Source organism: Cylas formicarius, unplaced genomic scaffold (genome assembly GCF_029955315.1).
Source record: "Cylas formicarius isolate icCylForm1 unplaced genomic scaffold, icCylForm1.1 PGA_scaffold_2__14_contigs__length_35257938, whole genome shotgun sequence".
Taxonomy (NCBI): domain Eukaryota; kingdom Metazoa; phylum Arthropoda; class Insecta; order Coleoptera; family Brentidae; genus Cylas; species Cylas formicarius.
In genome coordinates, this window is record NW_026844319.1 from 12,868,877 (window position 1) to 12,878,619 (window position 9,743).

A 9,743-nucleotide genomic window follows, 5' to 3' on the forward strand; every position below is an offset into this window, starting at 1 on the left:
TCCGTGCAAACCTCCGAAAGTTTGCACCTATAGCAACGATTGCGTGGACAGCTGCGTCAGCCAAGGTTGCCCCAAATATGCCGTTGAGGGATGCTTCTGCCCCCGGGGGTACTGTTTGAATAAAGATAGAGTGTGCGTGACCAGGAATCTGGGCTGACAACACTAACACACTAACACAAATAAAGTTAAATTATATTCAGTATATATATTCAACTTATATTATACTATTTCATAAATACGCAATATGCAAGAATGTGGTCAAAGCATGATAGTGCTTGTTGACTTGGGACCCATTTTCATCTAAAATAATTATAATTAATGGCATAATTACATATGTATGTACTATCTTACATCTTAAATGAACGTTTTAGATAGCCACTTAAATTTATAAAAGGAGTTTCCAACTTGAACAATTGGTGGAATGCTCACAATTTAGCATATTGTTACCCTTACTTTTGTTTTTTATGATTTAAAATAAAAATGAAACTGGTTGATATATAGAATTTTGATTTGAAAAACAAATCTGTGAGTTTATTCAGAACCAGCCCAACCTGAAATATAGATATATAAATAAGATATATCGTTCTAGGAAGAGACGGACTAATTTAAATTGATATTTTTCAGCGAATTCCTTGAGATATCGAAACTTAGGTAATAATGCACGTTTTTCGTTTACACTATTTTTAACCTCATTTTATATGCCGCGGCCTGAATTTAATAGATATTGCTTCCGGATTTTCCTCATTATTATTTATATTCAAGCGAACAAGTTGGACAAATTAGGGTGATAAATTGCGATCGACTTGGAATGTTTCGATTGAATCGTTTTGTTCGCATAGGACGTTTAACCACTTGAGATAATTCTCTTATGATGTGGAAATAACCACGTTTATTATGTATCAGTTTCAAGAGGAACGCAATGTTGCCACGTCGGTTATTTTAACTTTTCCGAAAATTTTCTACAAACGCTCGCTTTTAGTGTACAAAATACAATAAGAGTTAGCAACCGGGTTTTGTAAATTCAGAAGGTACTCGACCAAAAATTAACAATTTTTCCAAAAATTTTTAAGAAAACCGTGAATTTCTGAGCTACAGGGCGATATTAAAAAAATTGCGCTTTCAGGTATCCCTTGTAGTTGAGTTGAGTCAGTCGAAAAGTATCTTCACATTCTGCATTTCACACCGAATTCTACATTTCAAGCAGAATGCGTTGGCGCAGTTTAATTGTTTCTAGATATTTTTTTTTCGGGCGGTTTGGCATTGTCAAAAATATGAAGGGTATCATCAGTTTGCCTTAATAAGCACCGTAGTAATGCAGAATTTGTTCGAAGCATGTCAATATTGTACGGTAAATCTAAATACTTTGTAAAAATCAATTATTCTTTAATACTTTCAAGTTCTATACAGATCATACAAGTTAAGATTTTGAATTTTATATAAATATCTTTAAAATAAAATTTTGTTACGCCAATGATTGAAGATTAAAGAGAAGTGTTTGTTTTTTTTTTGCTTTTGTACAATGATAAGCTTTGTTAAGTGCAGAATTGTAAAAAGATAAGATTTGCCAATACAAGAAACATTTTTTATGTAAATGTAGATAACTTAAAGGTACTTTTTCTGCTCCTTACTCTAAAATACTCAATGTAGCACGGAAAGTGTACCTTTAAAAAGTCAGGTTCGTTATCATTCCCGGTAGTTTAGTCACAGGTTTGCGAGTCATCGGATGTTGTGTATTTTGACGTTTTCATGGTCACTTTACACGTCATTCAGAAAATAGAGTCGTGCTCTTTTGCAAAAATGTACCCAAGAACTGCTGATCTTAGAACAAGTATAGTATGCAACAGGTTGATAAACTTGTTCATTCACTTGTTTCTTATAAATTAAATTAAATTTAATTAATGTTATTGTCCAATGTTGACACCAATAAAGGACAAGTAATAACACAGATTTAATTACTATTCAGAAGAAGCAATAGAACAATCATGTCTTTCTTATTATCCGCTACGCACTAAGAACAGTATGGAAAAACATCACAACTTTACTTATCCATGCTGTACTATTCACTAACGTTATTGTAATTTGTACTTGAAAAGTTGCTATTAGGGCTGGTGACTGAACATTGAACTTACTAAGCAATTGTTCATTGTCATGCCCTTGTTCCAGATAAATACCCTGCTTTCTGATGCAAAAACTTCAAAAGCCGAGGCTGTAGTTGTTTATCGCATCATTCATAAATTGCATACCATATTATAGACGCATTGAGTTGAATAAAATCGTGAGATCATCATTATCATCAATTTTATATGAAGTTTACGAATGAAGCCCAAAAGTTTACATTTAGAAGCTTAACTTAGTTTATTATCAGTGCCCCATTTCTGGTAGGTATTAAGTGGCCTTTGGAGGCTGATGGAATAGAGCAAATTAGAGTAGACATTTAGTCAATAATACCAATATAACAAAGGAAAGTTTAGTTAGGAAATAAATAATTTTTGTTTATTATAACGTTTAATATAATGATCAATTATATTTAAAAATTATTTAAAAAAATGTTATACAAAACAAACAAATAAAAAAATATTACATAAAAATACCAACAAGTAACGAGCCAAAGTGTCACAGAATACAAACTTTTTTATTTTTATCTATTGTTCATATAATTTTCGTAGAAAAGGTTATAAAATATATTTGAACTGAAACTTTGAATGTTCGTCTGTTTTAGTTTACCGCCCGAGCACGAGAAACGATTGAAAAAATCTCGGAAACATCCTTGACATATCCTATTTTTACGTTGTTTTCACACAGTTCTCGCTTGAAGGACTTTACACATGTATATTTGATTCTGAATACGATCTAGAGAGATGCCGAAATATTAACAAATTTCGAGTTTAGAAAGTCTCTAGCTTTTTTTTGTAATATAATTTTTAATAATACTATTAAATAAAATAATTAATAATTTTGGTGCTTCGATAGGAGTTACAATTTGAAGTGCAAAATAATGAATTTTGAATGTAAGATAATGCCCAAACCTTTTCCTCTGGTCACTTGTTTTGGCTACCGCTTTCTAGTGACTAAATAGTGTATTACGCAACAAGTGTGATACACGGCATATGAATCACGAGTTTATTTGGTACGAGAGAAGCTCAGCGGGGAATGACTTAAAAATTTACCAAACATGTTGCATACTATTTCTACGATCGTTATCGGAAATGTCTGAAGGGTCTCGATTCCGTGGGAAACAAAACTAACATAGTAAAACGACACTAGAATGATTTGATAATCTTATTATTTTTTTAATTGTTATATTCTATTCCAAAGGTTCCAGGATATAAACCAAAGTTATCTATTATCAAAGCTAGTGTTGTACCTATATCAAAAACCTTGCATAAAGCAGTGCAGACAGCACATGTCTCCTCACCGGTTCCGACTGTCCCTTAAGAAACCATTATGGTTATGTTAATTAATTTTAATCCACCCGAATAGTGTCCCAAAAATAAAATAGCATAAAAATACCAAAGAGATCTGGTATTTTCTGTAGCGTTTTATTCTGTTCACTCCATAAAGAAAGCGTTGGCGAGCTAGAAAGCTATTATTATATACCCTACGGTAATCACAAAAATGTGTTTTAATCATAATTAGAGACTGAAAATCATAAAGCAAACCCTAGATTTCTTTTTGTCACGAAAATGAAAGCTGGTTGATGTGTATATAAAAATTCTAAACCTTCAAGGTCACGTAGACATTTAAAGCAAAGGACTTCGACACCTTAACAACTAATGGATCAGTCAAAACTAAACCTAGTAGTTTTCCATTTCCATTTAAGTTATTAAGACGTAAAACTGTGTTATATTAATAGAGTTTCTTCAGAAAGTAATTCTTCAAGATTTGTTCAAGTAAAAATAAATCTATTCCAAATTATTTATACGACTTCAACCAAATAAATTATATTTTTTATTTTTACAAGATGTTACAGACTACAGCCAAATTATGAGAATTTTTCGTTTACCGACTTTATCTAAAATATTTTTATTATTATCTTTAAATTTTTATCCGTAGAAAAAATCATGCGATTTTCGAAAGGATTTTGCGAAATTTGTTGCCCTTATGAATGTGATTAATGAGGTTTTACGTTTCACTATCCTTATTCAAAAGCGTTTGATGCCATAAATCACTCACTTCTAGTATCTAAATTAAAATATTTTAATTATAATTTTGAAAATACAGCTTCTTTTCTTATAACTTGCTATTTAGACGATAGGTTTTTTTTATCTGGGTTTTTTATATTACATCTGGGGTTCCACAAGGTTCAATCTTAGGGCCCTTACTCGTTATCGTTTATACAACGGATATTCTTAAGTTACTGCCATACTGTAAAATACAGGCGTTCGCAAATATTACTCAAGTTTATTTTTCTTTTAATACGGAAGATTTCTTGGAGGCTATTGCACTTGCACTAATGAGGACTTACAAAAAACACAGCTTGAAACTCACTCCTGAGAAAACACATTTTACAATTTTTGCGATCAAGAATAAAGTGAATTTTCTTAAAAGCAATGTTGAAATCTCTGTGGGCAAAACTAAAATTTGTTTAGCTGATAAGCCGAAAAAACTTGGGAATAGTAATCGACGGGAATCTTAGGTTTAAGCAACACCTAAAAATTATATTTCATAAAACTTTTTTCTCTCTAAACATACTTTAACTAACTTTAGGCTAAGGAAAACTTTGTGTGAAACCTTGGTATTACCATATTTTAATTACTATGATTATGTTTACGGTTTCTGTCTCGATCTGGACACCGAAAAGAGAATACAAAAAATTTCTGTACACGATTTAATATGGCTTAAGAAAGAATGATCAACGCAGTATGATACAACGACTTGCCAACGTTTGCCATAAATTTTAGACGCGTACATCATTTTTGCAAAAAGACTCCGTCAATTTATTCAGTGAAAGATCTGTGCTTCATTATAATGTTCATAATGTTCAAATAAGGTATACGATTCCACTTCCTCAGAACGCCATGTTTCAGCGTTCGTTTTCTTTTAATGCGGCTTTTTATTATAATGCTTTGCCAGTTAATTTATTAAACTTAAGTATTGAAAATTTTAAATCTAAATTTAAAAAATATTTTCTTTATATGTAACAAAGTACACAACACTTTACTTGAAAACTATATAATTGTATGTAATTTAAATTTTATGAGTTAGCTTATTAGTGCAAGTTAATGACTATTGGTTAACAGAGTTATTTTTTCCTAAAATTATGTTTTAAAAGTATATCTGCGGTGTGATTGCCGGTTCAGTAAAGAAAGCTAGACTGCGCCAGCAGAGAACACCTAATTTTCTTTTGGTTAATTGTAACCTAGTTTTACTTTTATTAATATTATTATTATTATTATTATTATTATTATTATTATTATAGAATTTGTTTTATAAATATCAGCCAGTAGAGAACACTTAATTTTGTTTTGAATATTTGTAAACTATTATCAATTTTATTATTATTATCATTATAATAATTATTATCGAGTTTGTTTTATAAATATCTGGGTGTATTAATAACCGGTCAACTTCAATTATAAAAGAGCTGCCGCCAAAAAGTTGACAACTATAATTCCGTTTATTTCCTGAAGGACGACGACGAGATGATCTACTACTATTTAATAAAGATGCTACAGAATTTATTTTTGTTCTAGAAATAATACCTCAGGTGTTTTCCTGTTATGGTTTTTCTAAATTAGTTTCAATTAGAACAAAATAATGGTACAGAGAGCCCTCCCATCTCAATGTACACAACTTTGGTTTGATTGTTTCAGAGTCCTCTAATAAATGGAGCACAACTCCAAAGTATTGCAGGTTTATTATAGATTTCAAAGGATTTGTAGTGATATATTAGTGATTTACGTCAATTTATCGAACATTTACCTACGGCTTAGAAAAAAGATAAATCCATTGTTTGCGTGTCGAGTTGCTTTTGTTTAACTCTAAAACACTAAAACTAACCCAAACCCTAAAAAAAACTAACTTATCTGAACTTGCTTGAACTGATTTATAAGAATTTATTCGACGAAAGTATTTAGAGGATTTATAGTGGTTTATGTCAATTTATCAATCATTTACCTAGGATTTACGTTGAATTATTGAGGTTTTAACTGAATGTGCAAGTCTTTACAAGAATTTATTCGACTAAAGTGTTTAGAAAATGTACAATATTTTACAATTTATCAATCAAGTACCTGGTATTAAGGATTGATATAAATTTAACCTTTGTGTTTGCTTTCGAGAGTTATTTTGCTGAACACAATTTTGGGCAGATATTTAACGCAGATGGTCAATCAAAGTTATCTGCAATGATTAACCCAAATTAGTTTAGATAGAAAAACAAAATAAATTTGCCACTAATAAACAATTACAAATTGTTAAATTTGAAATCTTTGATTTTTCACATTCTGGAGTAAATTCTGAAGCACATTTACGTTTAGTAACAGTAGCTCAATATGTGCATTTTTTTTTTGTTTTTCTTTATTATTTTTCTATATAGCTTCGTTTTCTCAAACATTTTGCGATATTTTAGATATTTTATATATAAATATATATTTAATTTAATAGATTTTGTTGGACATTTTTGTCCAAATATAACAGGTTGCCGTATACAACACTTCGATAATTAATTGCAACAACCACAGAGGAACTTCTTTACTCGAGCGGTACACGTTGAATGCCAATTCGACGCACCGACCGAAGGTTGCCGTGGATGTTGTGTAATTTTTGCCGCCAAAATATGACTCAGTTTGTTCCGACGCCTAAAATCTTTCTGAATTTCCAACAATATATATTTCTCAGCCTTAATATCTGCTTATGTTTAGTCTACTTATACATTTCAATAAATAATAGAGAATTTATTATTATTGTTATATAGTCATTTTTTTAGTTTTTATATATTTTATTGTTATACAGCCCAAAGGTCGAACAGAATCTGTTGCATGTTGGGCTCATGCAGAAGTCTAAACTATGTGCTTTTGTTTGCCAATTGAATTTTTGAATTGAATTTCTTTCATGTGGTACAGTAATCGTCTTATTATTATTATTAATTTTTCGTTGCCAACTTTCGCACCAAAATGTACACAATTGTTTGTCGGATTTGGATCGTTTCAAGGTCATCCCTTAAGCATAAGTGGTTTTGGTGAATAATCCGATCTAGCCACGCACGTTCTGTTGTCGAAACTGAGTCTCACGTAGCCGTCTTTACAGTGTGTACCAATATGGTTTTGGTTTTTAACGAATCCTCCCCTAAAAAGTAATTAGAACCTACACCCCTATTGTTAGTGGGTAAACCCAACTACTAATAGCTAACCCGTTTTACCGTACGTTTAACTTGCCATTAAATACAAAGCAGATTATGTTATCTTCATATTTTTGGAACACTCTGTCCTACAATACCTGGTCAGTTGTCTATTGCCATCAGACGGTTATTTCGATAATTGTAGTCAAAAGGCAAAACGACATACTTCGAGACAAGGTATACTCAAGTTTTTCTTTCACCTCCCTGTATCCAGCACATCGCATAAACAATATACTACGCAATTTTGGCAACATTTTTTTCATAAGTTAATTTAGATTAAATTAAAAATAATATATATTTACATAAAACATAGTCTTGGAACTCATGGAACCCCCGCTGCATACTCTTTCACTTTTGAATTCCGCCTATTAGTTTATTTGATATGCGCTATTTTACAAAAAATAAATAAAAGGTTTTTTCACATATATTGTGTACTCCTTAATATCGTAGATTTAAAGTGAATATTTTTGAAAACTAAAATTGTGCTGCACTGGTTATTGTAAAAATTAAAATTAATTTTGAAGTTCTCATGTTCCGATCAAATTTGATGCAATTTTGTACTATGCAGGTCAATGTTACCAATAAAACCGTAACATTGACATTAAGAAAATGTTAAAAAATCTCCTAACATTCGTGCATTGGAACATTAAAATCACCAAGTCAACAGCTCAACGTTTTTTATGTGACCGGCATGTTTGGGCCAACAAATCAAGCCGTTCCACGATAGTAGCAAGGAAACTGAAACATAAAATGCATTAATTACATTCTGTATTGTGTACTGTATAATTGTAATTATATGATTAATCAATAAAATTGATCGGCAAAATAGAATGAATCTGTTTTTTTATCATTATTTTCCTTATATTTCATTTGAAGTACTCAACTAACACATTCTTTCAAACTGCTTTCCGTTAATAATTCAAAATGAGTTGTAATTATATCAACTACATAAGCTGACATTCTTTCAATTCTATTGTGTAATCTAACTTTGTTTTTTAATTCAGCCCATGTTATTTCTAAAATATTCAGATCACAGTGATGAGGTGGTAACAGGAGTATATAACCTAGCCTAGGGAATAAATTTTCTCGTAGAATTTGGTTTTTAAAACTTTTTTTTATAAGCATCTTGAAAATAATGGTCATACTGACTAAAAAACTCGTTTCTCTCGTTCTGATAACTAGCATAACCATGAACTATTTCGATGCCTGGAGGGATATTTGGAAGAATAGATTTTTTTTCTTAAAAGTTCAAAAAGTTCACTTGTTCCAGATGGTAGTGAAATGAGCACTCTTTAATGTAGTAAAGCGTTTATCACCGAACCTTCCATCGAGCTACAGTGTAAAATGGATATTCTTTGCCACCCTTTGCTTATAGTGTCATGCGTGTCGAACTAAGTCTAAATATTTTTGGATTTCTTTTATGTAACTATGCTTGTCAATATTTTTAAATCCAAATCCGATTTTGCGTATGCTTCACGATTGCCAGTAAATCGGGCCATTTCTTTTAATTTTTCTTTCAATGATTCAAGTAATGGAATTTGACTACACTCATATATCGCATACACTTCCCTTCAAATCCACTCTGGATCAACATTCCTAAACAGTTTCATTATGTACTTGTCACATCGTTCCTTCCTTTCTAGTGGAAGGTTAACCTTGGAATGCCAGTTAACTCCATTGTCCTTCCAATGCCAGCGTCCATTCCCTTTGACGTTTTTAGAAGACCTGATATTAAAAAAATAGGTACTAAAGATAAAATGTGAGAATTATATGAATTTTGGCTTCACATACTCGTAAAACAGTTTCCTTTTAGCACATATTTAAATGACACTTCCTATTTGCCTCTTTTTCTACTTCATTCTGTCGTCGCGATTTTTCCATTTTCCTGTGCAGTTCTCACTTGGCAGCCTTAAACATGCAGTGTGGAAGTTTTCTGTTCTTTTTGTAAACTGATGCACATGTCTGGGATCATCGAACATGAGTTGCCACCTTTTGGTCAAACAGTGGTAAACATGCCTCTTTTCACAATACCAAAATCCTAAGCGTTCCTCTTCTCTGCAGTTCTCGCATTCTGATGTTCGACAACTCTAGAGAAGGTCAAATTGTCTTGTCTTGTCTTCTTTCACTTCTAGTAGAACTTCCTTAAAACTCGATCCAATCGATGGTTGCGATTTTGAGGGGACAGACTCGCAAACAACAAGGTACTGAGTTTAGTGTCTTAAAATTTTAAGAGAAATTTTGAGCGTGTCAACTTCATTTTCCAGTGCAGTTATTTTATGTTATACTATGGAGCCGCTTTATTGGCGATGGGCAAATGCCTTATAATATACGGATTTGTATTTATAGAGAAAAAAACTCGACTCGAATAATGTTTCAAAAAAGTAGTAGCGTAAAAAATAGCAGA